The sequence below is a fragment of the Leopardus geoffroyi genome, chromosome B3 (assembly GCF_018350155.1).
Source record: "Leopardus geoffroyi isolate Oge1 chromosome B3, O.geoffroyi_Oge1_pat1.0, whole genome shotgun sequence".
Lineage (NCBI taxonomy): Eukaryota > Metazoa > Chordata > Mammalia > Carnivora > Felidae > Leopardus > Leopardus geoffroyi.
Window position 1 is genome coordinate 131888480 of NC_059337.1, and position 17759 is coordinate 131906238.

The following is a 17759-nucleotide window of genomic DNA, read 5'->3' on the forward strand; positions in this document are numbered from 1 at the left end:
ACCCTCCAGAGAAAGCTAGCCACCAGCTGAATACCAGTGTGACCCCAGGCAGTTGCCAGAAGGACCGAAATAATCATCTATCAGAGTCCTGCTCAAATTCCCAACTCATGGATTGTGAGCTGTTTTACACCACTATGATTGGGAAGGTTTGTTAGCGCAGAAACTAGAACACGTGTATCATTTCGTGGGAATCTCATACTGCCATCTGAGTAGGTAGCACTTTTCCATTTTTTGGAAGAGATCATGGTGTAGAAAAGTATCTTCCCCAACGTTCCACACTGCTAAATGGTAAAGCTACATAACAGCTGGGTTTCTGGACTTAGCCCACACTTGCCTGCCACTGGATGCTGCCTCCAGGTGCTGCAGAGAAAGAACTCCAGCGTTGCCATGGCAGCCATGACTCCCCACCGGGGTCCAGGGCAACATGGTACTCGCGAGAGCTCCAGCTAACCCTAGCTTCCTCTTTGCCTCACGTCCCATCTTCATATCACTGCCAACCCTACCACCCTAGACAAGCCCATCTTCTCCTATACTAGCTCTGTGATCTTCAGCAAGTTACTGAACATAAGCTGAGTGTATGGAAAGTGTCAGCTGCCACCATGACTCTGATTGCAACCCAAAATCCGTTTCATAGTCAAATATCATAAGGAATAAGAACTGCGGCTTCTGGGCCTACCATAGGCACTCAGAATTCTCCAACCAAATATAAACAGTAGATCCAACTAGTAGCCCTCTTGTTAATCAACATTTATAATTTGTGATTCATCTCTGCTGATGGATGTACATTTACTGTGTGGCTTCAGATGAATGCATGAGACCCTCTGGTATGTGTCCACCACATTTTATCTATATATAATGAACCTACTATGTTTCAGGATCTGTGTTAAAGTCTTTATATTGATTTAACTTAACCCTTTCAAGAACACCACGAAAAGTATTTTTAATGAATTTACATGCAATTTTATGATTCCATCACCTTAGAAACTGTCCTAGGTGCCAAAGTCATCTGGCTTGAGAGGAGGATGATTCAAAGCTTCTCCTCAGATGCAGCTATTTTATAACAAGGAGTTGGGCACAGGAAGCAAAGGACCAGAAAGAGGAAAGTGAGGAAAGCATCAAATTTTAATTCAGTTTTCCCATTTACTTCCTGAGTAAATTTATCAAGCATCTCCTGTGCACCAGTGCATTATTCTGGGTCCTCCAAGAAGCAGGCACCAAGACAGGATTAAATGTGCAAGAAACTTATTAGGGGGAACATCTATGGGGGATAATCAGAAGGGTGCCGGGAAAGGCTGAGAAAGCCATCAGATCATGATGCAGGTCTGACTCTGCATGAAGGAAGGAAGCAAGGTTGGGTGGATGCTTCCTAGATAGCCATCCAGCTTAAGAAAAATTAGGCAAGGCCATGGGGGTGTCTTGAAGCCAAGGGTTGCTCATCGGAGGAGTCCTACATCTCTTGGGAATGGGCCTGTTTAATCTCTGCCATGCACAGCCAGCCAATGTCTGGGAGCAGCCCATGGGCAACATGGCTTTGGTACAAACTCAACAATAGTTTTCAAAGCCAAACAGGACTTTTTTTATGTACCAAAAAAGGGAAAAAGAGCTCTAATGTGGAAGAGGGGAGACTTCAGCCCAGCCTGTTCCTAACCTATTAAGCATCCTCCAGGAGGCTTTCTGCCAACAAGGGCCTGGGCATTCTCACCTATCCTCCCAAATCTGGAGAGATGCACAAGGAATGAGAGAATTTTTAACATTTATTCAACCGGATGCATTCCTGGCTGGTCTGTACTCCCCCACTCTCATTTATCAGTTATTGAAGAAGAGACATTCACCTTCATAACCCACTTGTTTTTTGTTTTTGTTTTTGCTGTTTGATCACATCAGCTCCAGTGTGGGGGAATGGATCAAAGAAAGGCAAATTAGAAGCAAAGAGGCCACTTAGGTGTCCAGACTAAAGTGGTGGCAATGGAGGTGGGGAGAAGAGAATTGGTTGAAAATATATTTTGCAAATATAATCCACAGGATTACTGGTGGATTACACGTCCCTGACTTCAAAGATTACACACCTGGACAGACTGGAGTAGAATGTGTCAGAAGGCCATCACAGTTTAGAAATACTAAATGCTATTGTTCTTTAGCTTCTACTACAACCATACTGTGAAGAGGCCATCTTGAAGGATGGATCTAACACTACCCAATCATGTACGATCTCGTTGTGATTTCCATAGAAAGACCCATGACTGTCACTTGTGTTAGTTGATACTGTTAGGTTATTTTTTAAATTTTCGTATCCAAATGAGCTCATCTACTAAAAGCACATGAGAACTCAAAATCATTTTATAAAACCATCTGGATAATAATGTTAGAGCTCAGCAATTTATTTTATTTTATTTTATTTTATTTTATTTTTTCTCATAAATAACAAATGCGTTCTTGATTTATTGTGTGGTGATACTATAACACAGCCTTCACACTGACTGAATAGGGTAGAGCTCAGCAATTTTAAATTAAGGAGAGAAGATATCCTAAAATAGGAAATTCACCTGGAGTTTGGAAAGAGGGTATAAAAAGCACATACCTAATGTCACTGTGAACTTTTCATGTCTAACAACTGAGATACCCCACTGAGTGTCATGTCACTGAGAATCCAGAAATCCAGAATAACCTTAAGAAATTGTCTTTGGTCTCCTTTCTGAGCACAACACCTGCTTACTTTAACCTAAATGGAAGTGTATTCTATTAGATTGAGATCAATCTGTAAAGCTAGCTACAGGTTTATTGTTGGCAAAAGAAAGTCTGGGGGAAGTGTGCAGGAATGTCCACTGCCTCCCCATGCATGCCAACCTTGATGTCACGCCCTTCACACCAGGGATCACTAAGGGGCCCGCATGCAAGGGTATGCAAGTTTGTGCTAGAGAAAAGAGAGTGAGCACCATGAGGGAGTTGAGGACCACCCACTCCACAGAGAGGAAAAGCATGTCTAATGCTTGGGGCAATCTGCTGTGTGCGATGTTGTCCTCTCTTCCCTCTTGCCTATCAATTCTTCAGTAATGTCTACACTGCACGTAGAAGCAGTTTAATGAATGAATTCAGTAAGGATACAAATAAGAACAGCTTTATTTTCTTCTTTCCACTGCTTCCAGCATGTTCTGATGGATCCTTTCTGCACATTCTGATGACATCCCAGGCAGAAACTGTGGCTTTCTGATTTCTTTGGTCTCATGAATAATCTCCTTTCAGGTGTAAAAACTAATTTTCAGATACTATAAAGTCCTGTCCAACAAAACAAAACTTGAGCCTCGTATCTAATGCCAAGCTCTGTCCCTCTCCTTTTTCCTGCCTCCACTAATCACCCTTCCCTGATCAGGTTTATGTTCTACCAAAATACATATGTTGAAACCCTAACCGCCCATGATGGGGTTAATGCCCTTATAAGAAGAGACAGGAGAGAGCTTGCTTCCTGTCTCTGGTATGTGAGGACCAGCAAGAGGACAGCCATTTGTAGAGAGAGAGAGATCTCACCAGAACTCAAGCATGGTGGTACCCTGATCTTGGACTTCCCAGCCTCCAGAACTGTGGGAAATAAATTTCTGTGAAGCCTCCCAGTCTATGAGATTCTGTTATAGTGGTGCACACTGACCAAAACAATGGCTCAAGCTTGACCACCTTCTGTGGCAAAGAAAGGTAGGCCAAATGTTCTCTCCTCCTTTTTCTTCGTGCAGCTGTTGCAGGCTGTACCATCTGCCTCCTACCTCCAGAATTTTCCAGGTTGTAATTAAGCCTTGTTCTCTATGTTCAGGAAGCCTCCTAAACTCCAGCCTCAAAGAATGGCTGCCATGGTTCAGAGCTCAGCCAGCATCCAGCCAGGGAACTGTCAGTCTCCCTTTCTTGAAGCACACCTCCCCACTGTCCCCCCCCCCCCCCCACAAAACCCTATGACAGTTTTTTTGACTTGGCTTCTATGACCTCTATGTTACTTGGATCTGGAGATATGAGAATGCCACACCACTCCCCATGAGGCCCAGATTCCCCATGTCAATAAACTATTGGGTGAGCTCCCTTCAAAAGTGTAGCTTCACTTTACACAGGATGGTTGGAGTGGGTAGGGATGGATGGTGATAGTAACAGGATCAATAGATTATCTTAGGGGGCGCCTGGGTGGCTCAGTCGGTTGAGCATAACTTCGGCTCAGGTCATGATCTCATGGTTTGTGAGTTTGAGCCCCACCTCGGGCTCTGTGCTGACAGCTCAGATTCTGTGTGTGTGTGTCTCTCTCTCTGCCCCTCCCCTGCTTGTGCTCTGTCTCCCTCTGTCTCTCAAAAATAAATAAATGTTAAAAAAAAAAAAAAAGGTTATCTTAGAAAGCCATTAAGAGCATGTCTGCCAGCTCCCTGTCACTCTCTTAAAAGCATGGGGGAAGTTATCTGCTCTTCTCAGGTTGGGGGCTTTATAGGAAACCCTGAGAAAACAGAGAGTCACATGCACAAGCAGATTATTCACACTATTGCATTGATGTGAATGGGTCGTTCATTGTCAATATAAAGATCTATGGAGGCTGTGTGTCAAGGTTGGCAGTAGTTAAGAACCAGAGCTGCTGGGCTCAGGGAGCATGCATAGTGGGTATAGTGGATATACACATAAAGACAACTTTATAACCAGTTTCTGAGCATCCCTGTGTTGAGTGGGCAAAGGCGCCCAGAGACACATAGTGAGGACAGTTCCAATCAGTCAGCAAATATTAGCAAGAACCATCAGTGTGCTGGGCACAGTAACAGGTATTGGATGTGTAGAAGTGAACAGAAACCCAAAGGTAGTGGAAGGGAGGCAGGTTTCATTTGCAAAACATCATTCAGGCACCTAAAGGATAAACAAAAGCAAACAAAATCCCTAATGCACTCCTTCCTAAATGGATTTGTTAATTGCATTCATTGGGAACAGATTATAATATCAATAAACTACAGTATATATAGGAACTGTGTATAATGAACTGACTTGCTATTCAGTTTTCATGGGGAACTTGGCAGTTTTTCTGCTAAACCATGAATCATACTTATTTGAAGACCAATCTCCACCCCCCACCCCCACCCCGCTATTCACGGGAAGACCAGCACTCATGGAAGAGTCCCAATTACTCCCTCTAGCTTCCCAGTACCAGTCTGGAGAAAGCTCTGAGCATCATGCATCATTGCCTCTAAACTGTTGCCAATTTCTCAGAGTGTTTTAAGAACTAGTATAAATGGTTATCTTTAAAGATGCATCAAATTGAAGGGAAAAAATGAATAATATCCTGAAATTGGCACTCCATTGATTCAATCAGTGAGCATGTCTGCTTGCCCATCTTCCATCACTGTGACTTATAGTACCCACTTCCTGAACATAATAGCTACTTTCCATTTGCTAACACAAGAAAATATTTTGCTTTTGGGGGGGGGGGGAGGGGCTTTTTTTTTTTTTTTTTTTTTTTTTTGGTTTTTCTGGTTCCCATGTATTAAAATCCTACTAGGTGCTGGGAACTTTGTACAGATGATCTCTTAGAGCAACCATAGAAAATAGGCAATGTTATCCCCATTCAATAGATAAATGAGAAGACATTAAATTATTAAATTATTTGCCTACACTCAGGCGGTTAGCAAGTGGGGACAGAGAATTTTGAGCTCGGTTTCCCAAACCCAGAGCCTGGACTTACACCCAGAGCCTTACACCATCTCTCTAAAAAGATTAAAGAAAAAAATGGGAGTTCTCTAAAAGCCTCAAGATAGAGAACATAACTATGAATTTTCTCTATCTTAGTGGTGTTATGCCAAAATGAGGATATGCACAGCTCTCAATCCTGCTACATTTATGAGTTTCCAAAATCAGTGAATCTCAGCATAAGCCTGTGCATCATCTGGTTCAACATCCTTCCTAGATGCTCCCCATCTCCTCCCTTGGGTCCTCCAAGCCCCTGCTCATCCAGTGCTGGGGATGAGAACTCCCAGACTTCCCAGAAGGCCCTTCTATCTTTGTGCAGCTCTGAGAGAAAACGCTTGCTTATTCTGAGCACAAATCTCATGCTCTGTGGTTTCCATGCACGGATCTGCCTTTTGGGGACTCAGAATAATTTTAATCCATCTTTGACATGACAGCCCGTCTTGTATTTGAAGGCACCTCTCACATTCCCAAGCACCTAAGCCCCCTTGGCTTTTAGAAATACAAATATGACAGGATTTTAAATCCCTTCTTATTCGAGGCACTTGCTTGCAGTCTTCATGTTACCCTCGCCGATTGCAGAAGCTTCTTGACTGGTCTTCTCGCTTTATTCTTAAACTGTTGTAATCTGAAGAAACTCCACTCAGAAGCAAGAATGTCTCCTTAAAATGTAAATACGACCATACCTCTCTTCCACTCAAAACCCTCCAATCACTTAACATTGATAACAAACTCCATACTCTCTATCCCAGTATGTTAGAAGTTCACTCTTGTTCTCAGAGTGGGATAGGCAGCTGACCTGACACAATAAAATTCGGCATTTTTGCAATGGGCAATGTTGCAACTGCTCTGTATTTTACTCACATTTAGACAAATACTTGTGGACTATGAACAGAGTAGATTCAAAAGTAAATTTGGCTTGCATGATCTGAAATGCAAGCAGGTCCAAAAGTGAAAAACCCTAACTTCTAGCTCTGACATTGGGAACATGTTGCAAACTTTTCAACCCCTTGATGAGCCCAGTTCTTCTGGTGTGAACTCTAGCTTTCCATTATTATGAACATCTAAAATGTAGCAAGTTTACTTTTAATTTTCTCATCAAAGAAGGACATTCCCCAGTCATTCTAAATAAACCCAAAATAATAGCACTGCAAGTATAAATGCAGTGTGTTTAATGTTACAGCATCTAAACTAGGAGTGATCAACAGGCCCTGAAATTATGTATGAAATTCCATAGGAGTGTGTGTGTGTGTGTGTGTGTGTGTGTGTGTGCATGTGTGTGTGGGGGGGGGCGGAAAACACAGCACACACTATGAACACTACCCTACCCTACCATTCTGGCACTTTTCTCTTGGATTGTAGTAGTATGTTTATTTGTCTGCCCTCCCACATAGACTATAGACTCTGAAGGCAGAGTTCACCTCTCCCTTATTGTCCTGGGTTCTACCCCCATGGTCCGGTGCCGTGTCTAGTACCCACGTGGTACTCAGTATATATTGGTTTTAAAACGTCACAAATTAATGAAAGGGCATTCTGACTCCTTTTTATGGAAACTTCGTGTGAATCACTGCAGCCAAATGGGAAAACCAGATACGTTCACCACGTATCCATTCGTTCATCCACTACAGTTGTTTCTTAAGCTCTCACTGAGAGCTAGCACCATGCTAGGCCCCACAAGTCGATGCAAGTGTGATGGCCAGCTCTCATGGGATCTTCAGTCCTGTGTTGGAGACACACATTAAGTCAATAATCATGGAAAGAAGCAATTATAAACTGTGATAAAATGAAATGAAGGACGGGGCGCCTGGGTGGCTCAGTCGGTTGGGTGGCCGACTTCGGCTCAGGTCATGATCTCACGGTCCATGAGTTCGAGCCCCGCGTCGGGCTCTGTGCTGACAGCTCGGAGCCTGGAGCCTGTTTCAGATTCTGTGTCTCCCTCTCTCTGACCCTCCCCCATTCATGCTCTGTCTCTCCCTGTCTCAAAAATAAATAAAACGTTAAAAAAAAAATTTTTTTTTTAATGAAATGAAGGAAACATGCAAGAGAATCTAATTTAATGGTGGGGCCGTAGAAAGGCATCTTGGGGACACTGGTGTTTCAGCTAAGAGCTGAAGGATGAATAGTAGTTAAGCAGGAAGGTCTCTCCGCCAGCCCCAGCAGTGAAAGTTTCTGTGCTTCCCAAAGGGTAAGTTTCCTGGGAGACCTCCCGAGGTGTAGGCACCTGCTGTGGTACCTTGTCTCCAAGGATGGCACCATCAATTCCTGCCTTCTTTGTATCCACATGCCGCTCCATTCTGTTGAGTTTGAATTGGCCTTTAACTGCTTTTACTGATAGAATGTGGCAGAAGTGGTGCTATGCCAGGCCGCTCCTTTTTCTTGGAGCGCTGTGCTGCCACGTAGGAAATCTAGGCTGTTCAGCTGGAGAGGCGGGCACCAGACCTATGAGTGAGGAAGTCATCCTAGACATGCAGTGCATTTGAGCCTTCTGATGACTCCAGCCTCAGCAGCTATTTCACAGCAACTGCATGAGAGATGCCAAGCAAGAATTGCCAAGCTGAGCCCTGTCAACTTACAGAACCATAGCAGATAATAATAGATTACGTTAAGCCGATAAGTTTTGGGGTAGTCGATTACACAGCAATAGATAATCAGAATGCCTTCCAATGACATATTAAGACTCATGTAGGGACTTGGTCTAAGAGATCCAGTTTGTATCAGCTGACAGGTCCTCCTGAGAATGACATGTATTCAGATCCTTTTACTTGGGAGAGCAGGAAAGAAGAATTTGTTCCTCACAATGGATCCAAATCTTACCTGCCCACGTATCAAACTTTCCTTTGCTCTGGGCTGGAGAGGAGTAGCCTAGAATATCTCTGACAAGACCTGACAATATCCCCGACCTTTGGCCTGAGTCACTATGAGAAATTCTGCCAGTTAACACACTTCTGTTGTTTTCAAATCCTTCATAAAAGTCCAGCTCCAACGGAAGCCGACATGGTGCTTCTCTTTTTGCAATGGGTAATTTCACTGTCAATTTCATCTCTTGCTTTTCAGGATCCAGGGTCTGCTGGAGGAGACCCCCTTTCTGTTGTTATCATGTCCTTCAGATGAGTAGAGGGTGCGGAGTGAGGAAAAGGAGAAGAGGAATCATGCCTTGATGCATTGGTAAGAGTGTTTTTGTTTGCACATCTTGCATTATTAATATTCCTCTTTAGCATAATTAGCTACCTTCTCCAGCTTACAACCTGCAGTGTTTATGCCTCCATTTGATAGCTCAGCCATTAGCAAAGCAGTACAGTTCCCTGAAGGCTGAATGCACGTGGTTCTGAACAATGCAGGGTGCCAGTTGCTCAGAAAAGCAGGCGACATAAGCTTTAATTGATGCTAAAAATATATTCGCTAGAAGACTCAGACTCCTTCAGTCTGTCTGCAGCAGATAAAAGCATCTATGGATTAAAAAAGGCCTGGCAGAACAAAAGAGAGGTGAACAAATGGGAACAAATGAATTTTATTAATGGAGAAAGAAAGACAGCTAATACAGGACAATATCACTTCTCTTTATTCAAATAATTGGCAGTCCATTTTACATACACAATGACTGCTGCTTCGGAACATAATTTCAGACTCAACAAAGCAGAGCAATTTAAGTCCTATCATGCCTTGTCGTCTAGCTTTGGGTAGTCTGGTAAAAGTAATTCAACATTCCTTACGGAATCACGGGCTATGAAAGCTGGAGGAGAGCTTAGAGACAGAATTATATGATGTATTGTTATTATTATATGTTTATTTGTATTATGTTGATATGTGTGCGTTTCGATGGTCTGACTTACTTCTCCATCAGCTACTAATCCACTACTCAAGAAAGAGTTATCCGTGAAAGAAAAAAAAAAAAATCCACATTGACCTGTTAGAAATGAGTCAAGAGTGAAAGAGTACACACATATCGGAGGGGGGGGAGGGTGGTGTGAAAGTGATTCTCCCCAGTTTGCTAAGCAGAGCACTGCCCTAGCATCCAGCAGGACCTGGAAATCCACACGAAATAATGCTTTCCATATATATTAATATAGTGGTTATTATGTGCTGGACACTGTTCTCAGTGTTAGCTGTATTTAATCTATTTACTCCTTAAAAATCCCTGTCAGGTAAACACTATTAAAATCCCCACTTGAGGGGCACCTGGGTGGCTCAGTCGGTTAAGCGTCCGACTTCAGCTCAGGTCAAGATCTCGTGGTCCGTGAGTCCGTGAGTTCGAGCCCCGCATCGGGCTCTGGTCTGATGGCTCAGAACCTGGAGCCTGCTTCCAATTCTGTGTCTCCCTCTCGCTCTGCCCCTCCCCCGTTCACGCTCTGTCTCTCTCTGTCTCAAAAATAAACATTAAAAAAAATAAATAAATAAAATAAAATCCCTACTTGATACCTTAGATAACTGAGACACAGAAGTTACAGAAGTCTCCTTTGGTCACACTGTTCGTAACCAGAGTCAAGGTTTGGACCCAGACAATCTGGTGCAAAAGTCTGTGTGCTTCTTCAACACACTATACTGCCTCCCAGTTCAAATTTGAATGCTTCCCAGGGTGCCTGGGTGCTCAGTCAGTTGAGCGTCTGACTCTTGATTTTGGCTCAGGTCATGATCTCTCAGTGGTGAGATCAAGCCCCGTGTTGGACCTCTCTGAGTGTGGAGCCAGCTTGGGATTCTTGCTCTCCCTCTGTCTCTGTCCCTCCCCCACACTCGTGCACATTCTCCCTCTCTCTCTCTCTCTCTCACTTTCTCAAAATGAATAAACATTTTTAAAAAAGCAAATTTGAATGTTTCCATATTTGCCAGTTATCAGGCCTATATTACCCTGAAACAAGTTATTACCTCATTTTTCATGTGCAGAGTGCTTTCACGTACATTCTTCCATGGGCTCTTTGCGTCAGCTTCGAGAAGTGAGCATAACACCAATTATTAATTCACAGATGAAGGAACTCAGAAGCCATTGTCCTCAGAAGCCAACTCCTTTATGTTTCTGACAAGAAAAGCAAGCTGAATATCTAAAAAGAACGTTTACAGATAAATACTAAAGTAATGCAAATGATAGAAAAACGGGTTAAGACGTGAAGAGTATTTCACTGAAGAATAAACGCTTGGCTAGTGACCATATAAAGGACATTGAACATTATTAGTGAGGAAGGAAATGGAAATCAAGGCCAGAATGGGGCACCAATTTCCATGCCTTTCCTGGGCAAAAAATGTAAAAAATCATCTATGATAAGTACTGGGGATGAATCTATCACATGCTGCTGTTGGAAATGTGAGTTTGGGAAAGTTGACATAATCTACTAAAGTTGACCAGTCATGTCTCATGACCCAGAAATTCCACTCCTACATATATTCTGAAAACAGAGTCTTACATATCTATAAAAAATGTTCACATCAACATTGTTTCCAATAGCAGAGAAAAAACAACCCAAATACCCATTAACATGAGAGCAAGTGAATATTATGAAAAAAATTCATTTCGTGGAATATTATGTGGCAGTTAAAAGTAAAGAGATTATAAAAGCACATACCAACACATATGAATCTTAGCAATATAATAGTAAGTAACAAATAAAGCAAGTCTCAGAAAGTAAATAAGCCTATAGGAAAAGGAGAGCAAGGGAATGACAAATAGATTTTGGAGGGAGAGAGCCAGGTGCATGGGCTATTGAAAGGATTCCATATGGGTAGTTCGATAGGTGGAATTCTAAAATGACTCCCAATGACCCACGCCCTTAGATAATCACCTCCCTTTAAGTGTGAGTGGGACCTATAGCTTGCTTCTAATCAACACAACATGGCAAAGGTGATGGGCTATCACAACTGTGATCAAGTTATGTTATATGGCAAAAGTGAAGGGGTTTGAAGATGTAATTAAATTCCTTAACAGTTCAATTAAGTAATCAAAAGAGAGATTATCCTGGGTGGGCCTGACCTAATCAGATGAGTCCATTAAGAGGACTAAGGGGTCAGAGGCTCAAAGCAGCAGTCTTTCTCTCCATTGCTAGCTGTGAAGAAGCCAGCTCCCATGAATTCTATAGCCTCAAGGAAACCGATTCAGCCAACAACCTGAGGGATCTTCGTTTGTCAAGCTTCCAGATGAGATCCCAGCTTGTTCATGACCTAAGGCTTGTAAGAATCAGAACAGAAGAACCAGCTAAGTTATACCCAGATTCCTGCCCTACAGAATCTGTGACATAGTATGTGGATGTTGTTTTAAACCAAGTTTGTGGTAATTATTGATGCAGCAATAGAAAACTAAGGTAGATAAAGATTATTAGCAAAATCTTAGCCTTTGTTTTAAAATGTAGTCCACCTGTATTGATTAAATTACTAGTAAGTAACTAAAGCTCATTCCATCTTCTTTTGATGAGATGCAGGAAAAGAAAGAGTAAACTTTAAATATCCCATTTATGTCTTTGGCTTCATTTATAAAGCAAAAGACTAACAAAGAAAAGATAACAAGGACAGCACGTCCAAACTCTCTGCTGGGCACGCCTCCTGCTTGAAGAAACTGAATGCGAACTGTGTGGCAGAGTCCTGGCAGGGGGCGGCATAGCCTGAAGCACTCTTGGTGACCTGGGGAGGGGGTCACCAGATGGACCATCCAAAGACAGTGCCTGGTGCAAACACCTTACCTGACTGGGCATTACTAGAGGATAACAGGCTGATCCCATCAATCCTTTTTATGGAGAAGGTAATATCGTTACTGGATAATAGGGTGCACAGAAATGGGTGCACACCGAGAAGGCAAAAGGCAGAAGCCACAGGTGGTAGAGGACTTATGATGGAGAGTAACTGAGTCACCATAATGCTAGTACGATAGTCTAGGAGGATGGACCCATCCCGCTGAAAGGGTAACCAGACAGACCTCTCAGGTGACCACTGAGATAATTCTTTATTTTTCTGACCTCTCCATCTATCCTAAAAGCAAACATCTCTAACTTGTGATAATATAAGAAGGTCTGTGTCTGTCCCTCAAAAGAAACTGCCTAGTTTGTGGTGAAGAGCATGAGTTCTAGATCTAGACTTCCTGGGTTAGTTTCCAAGCTCCTTCACTTCCAGACAGTGTGACCTGGAGCAAGTTACCTAACCTCTCTGCGTCTCTGTTTCCTCATCTGTGAAATGGGGATATTATTAATACTTACCTGATAGGATTGCTGTGAGGATTAAATAAGTTAATAGTTGTAGGGTGGCCCGGGTGGCTCAGTTGGTTAAGCATCCAACTCTTGGTTTCAGCTCAGGTCATGATCTCACAGTCTGTGGGTTCAAGCCCCACATCGGGCTCTGCACTAACAGCATGGGTCCTGCTTGGGATTCTCTTTCCCTCTGTCTCTGCCCCTCTCTGCGTGCTCTCTCTCTCTCTCTCTCTCTCTCTCAAAATAAATAAACTTTGAAAAATAATAGTTGTAAAGTTCTTAGGGTACTTGGCACATAGCAGATGGTGTATAATTGTTGAATGAGTAAACCTGTCAGAAGGAGAACTCTTCTTCCCTACCCATGTGGAGGGACGTAAATTAATGTAACACTCTAGGCTGCTCCCCAACCTCTTAGTCACCCCATTCCTAACTTAGCACCCAAGGCGATGGAATGATTTATCTGATTGGAGAGTATATCAATTAGAATTGGACTCAGCCTTGGAGCACCTGGGTGGCTCAGTCAGTTAAGCATCCGACTTCAGCTCAGGTCATGATCTCACAGTTTGTGAGTTAGAGCCCCGTGTCAGGCTCTGTGATGACAGCTCAGAGCCTGGAGCCTGCTTCGGATTCTGTGTCTCCCTCTCTCTGCCCCTTCTCCTCTCTTGCTCTCTCTCTCTCTCAAAAATAAATAAGCATTAAAAATTAAAAAAAAAAAAAAAAAAAGAATTGGACTCAGCCCTAAGTGACAGGAAATTTAAAATAATAGTGGCTTAAACAAGGTAAAGTTCGTCTCTGTCTCCCATACATAAAGTACAAGATAGGTAGTCCAGGGCTTCTATGAAGTCTCCGGGACCCCCGGCTCATTTCTAGTTTGTATGCCATCGTCAAAATTCAGTTTCCATTTCGTGGTCCAAATGGACACTCCAGCTCCTTAGTCTTGGCAGAAGGGATGAGGAAAACTGGGTAGAGAAGCTCAGATAATCACTCTTCTAGAAACTGAGCAGACTTGCTCTTATCACCACCCCACCACACCATCCCCCTTGACCTGGGTCACAGGGTCACACCTAGCTGCAAGGGATATTGGGGAATGTAGTCTTTATTCTGAGGAGCCACCATGTCCACTGAAAAGTGGGGAATGTATTACTGTACAGGAAGACGGGATTTAGCTGATAATTAGCAGTCTCTCCATAGTGAGTTTATAAGGAAACACTCAGAATGCTTAACTTATACACTTGCTGGGAAAAGGCTCATCCTAATCTAGCAGGTCTGGGTTCATATCTGCCTGATTCTAGGGATCAGCCGTAGACAGTTGCCTTGGCCACCAGTAGAAGCCATTTTCTCCAATATCGGGTTGGACACCACAAAGGAGATACGTTTATCTCCACCTGCTAAACAAGTTTGTCTTCTTTTCATTGTTTCAGAACCCAGGTAGGGAAGCTGGGAGATAGTATTATAGACCTTTCAAGATTTCTGATATAATTCAAGAAAAGACACACACGGAATTTGTCAACGCACACAGGAGTTGTATAGAATTTCCTACACTGTGGACTCATGTCACAGAGAGAATCCGGGGTGTATTTGTAGCTACATTTCAATTGCAATACTCCCAGATCCAAATTTATTTGGTGGTTAAATATATCTGGATGTACCCTTTTAAAAAGCTCCAGTGAAAGCAATGCCAAGTCACATCCTCTGTTCTGGGAAGATTTGATACTGAGTGGGATCCAGGGCTTTACTTTAGTGTCAGTCCTCTGGCAGAGTCGGTTTTGTTGGCTCTGAACTGACTATTCTCTACCATGTACTGTTTTAACATTTAGAAAGTGTCCATTTTTAGCAAAATCACAGCTGTGTGCATGTAGCATATTGGTGTGGAGGAGGGTTACATTTCAACTTGTTATATTAGAAAAGTAAGAAAATCACTGACTTTTAGATCTGGAAGGAAACTTAGAGATCATTGAGCCAAGCCCTCTTATGATGGATGAGAAAACGAAAGCCAGAGCGGAACGGGGCCATATCCCTGGACACTCACACTAATTCATTATAGAACTGGACGAGAGTCCCATAGCTGCCGGCCCAACCTACTTTCCAAACGCCTACTCTACTTTCGTCCACCCTCCACTTTCCCTATAGTCAATAAAATTAAAAAAGAAATGAAGTGGGTTACTTAAGTTCTTTGTGCCTCACTTTCCCATCTGTAACATAAGCATAATAATGCCTACCTCACAGAACTATTTATAAAGATTAAATTAAGATATAACTGCTACTACTCTAACACAAAATAAGTGAACCTCAAGCAGAGTAAGTACTTGATAGTACCTTTTATCGAAAGAAGACCCCATATATGTAGCACCTGGGTGGTTCAGTCAGTTAAGCGTGAGACTTCAGGTCAGGGCATGATCTCACAGCTCATGAGTTCGAGCCCCGCATCAGACTCTCTGCTGTCAGCGTGGAAACCGCTTCAAATCCTCTGTCCCTCTCTCTCTGTCTCTCCCCCCCCCCCCCAAAATAAATAAACCATAAAAAAAAATTTAACCAAAAGAAAGAGACCCCATATAAAGGTTAAGAGTGCTAAATCGGGACTGATATAATGCAATCATTCTGTCACTTTCCCATTCATTCATTCAGTCAAGAGCGAACAAGCAGTTATTGAACTATGCTGTGGCGAATGTTGTTCTAAGTTCTGAGAATATAAGGTGAATCCGATAATGCTCATAGGGTAGAAGAGGTGATAGATGACTAAATAATATATTAAGGACCAAAAGTGAACAGTATAGTCTGAGGTGTAAGAAGTGACCAATTAATTCTCTTGGTTAAGGGTGTGACAGGGAAGGTTAATAGACTCCCTGATGACCTCTGAGAATGGTTTTCAAAGTCAACTAGAAATTTGTCAGGTGGAAAAAAATCCCTAAAAGAAGAAGCAGCAAGTGCAAAGGCACTGAGGCATGAAACACCATGTTATTCAAGTTCCAGGTTGTTAGAGAATAAGGTGCAAAGATGACAGAACTAGAAGATAAGGTAGACAGGAACCAGCATGTGAAGAAAACTGTTCCATCCATGTTGGGGGGTAAGAGTTTGTCCACAGGCCGTAAGGAGCTTGTTGAATACTTTCAAAGAGAAAGACATATGGCCAGAGTACCTTTGGTGTGAGTTGAGGAAAAGGGGAAATCTGGTGAGGCAGAAAGCAAAGAAGCCAGTCAGGAGTTGAGGTCGATACTGCAAACTGTTCACCAATATCCTTTCTCCCTTCTTACATAAAGATTAAAATTTTTACCTGGACACCTGAGCTCTTTCCATAATTTGGCTATTGTTGATAGTGCTGCTATAAACACTGGAATATATATATTATGAAATATTACTCAGCCATCAAAAAGAATGAAATCTTACCATTTGCAGTGATGTGGATGGAGCTAGAATGTGTATTAAGCTAAGAGAAATAAGTCAGTCAGACAAAGAAAAATACCATGTTATTTCACTCAAATGTGGAATTTAAGAAAGAAAACAGATGAACATAGGGGAAGGGAAGAAAAATAAAATAAGAGAAAAACAGAGAGGGAGACAAACCATAAGAGACTCTTAACTATAGAGAAAAAACTGAGGGTTACTGGACGGGAAGTGGATGGGGGGGATGGGTTAAACGGGTGATGAGCATTAAGGAGGGCTTGTTTAATATGTGAGTGATGAATCACTGAATTCTACTCCTGAAACCAATTCTACACTGTATGTTAACTAACTTGAATTTAAATAAAATCTTGGAAGAAAATTAATTAAGTAAGTAAGTAAGTAAGTAAGTAAAATAAATTTTTACCTGGACATAAAGATGTCCAGAATGAAGATTACATTTCCTAGCCATCTCATTGCAGTGAAGGGAGGCCATGTGTCTAATCTTGCCCAAGGGGATGTGAGTGTAACTTACATGTGAAAGAAACCTCTTGGTCCTGACTCAAAAGAAAGGGATAAACCCTCTCATTTCCCATCTCTCCCTTCTTTCTTCCTGAATCTAGGCTCGATGATAAGCCATCTTGGGCGGTACAGATGAGAACAGTATCTAAAGATAGCAGAGCAACAAAATGGAAGGATTCTGGGCCCCTCCAGAGGAAGAGGCCCCATCCCAGCTTGGGTCATTAAATGACAGAGAAAAACACTTCTGTCTTGTGTTTTAAGCCACTATGACTCTCTTCCTAGATGAAAGGAGATGATCCGAGGCAGGGGCAGAAGGAATGGGACAGAGAGAACAGATTTGAGGAAAGTTGTTGGACTTATTCACAGGTTGTAGGAGACAAGAGAGGGGGTGTCACCTGCACCCCTTACGAGCCTTTGTCTGAAGGCTGGGTGGATGGCGAAGTCATCAAAGAAAAAGAATAGAGCAAAATTAAATTACTTCTGAAGATGTGGAAGTTTGCTGGAAAAAGTCTCAGTTTTCAATTCATATGTTCATCCATCCTAACACCTTTTACTGAACTTGTATAAGGAATTTGCATAAGGAACAGAGGATTTTTTTAAAGTTGCCCATTAGTGGTAAAATTGTTTTCTTTTTTTAAAGATGGACATCTCATTGATAGATGAATGGATAAGAAGATGTGGTATATATACAACGGAATATTATTCAGCCGTAAAAAAAAGAATGAAATCTTGCCATTTGCAACAAGATTGCAAATGGATCCAGACAGTATAATTCTGGCAACTCCTTCTCCCCACAGGTCCTGTCCCTGTGCTTTAATAAACCCACCTTTTAGGTCCTGTCCCTGTGCTTTAACCAAACCACCTTTTAGGTCCTATCCCTGTGCTTTAATAAAATCACCTTTTAGGTCCTGTCCCTGTGCTTTAATAAAACCACCTTTTTTGCACCAAAAGAGAGAGAAGAAATGCTGAGCAAAAAAGTCAATCAGAGAAAGACAAACTCCATATGTTTCA

General features: G+C 42.3%; 1 protein-coding gene across 12 annotated transcripts in view; it reads left to right on the forward strand.

Annotated features, from left to right (window-relative positions):
- GPR65 (G protein-coupled receptor 65) overlaps window positions 1-17759 on the forward strand; it is a 145605-nt gene that overhangs the window by 66867 nt on the left and 60979 nt on the right. For all 12 annotated transcript variants that reach the window (XR_006705220.1, XR_006705221.1, XR_006705223.1 and 9 more), the window contains exon 3: window positions 8743-8853. The gene's annotated coding sequence lies outside the window, so the exon portion shown is untranslated. The remainder of the gene's footprint in view (window positions 1-8742; window positions 8854-17759) is intronic.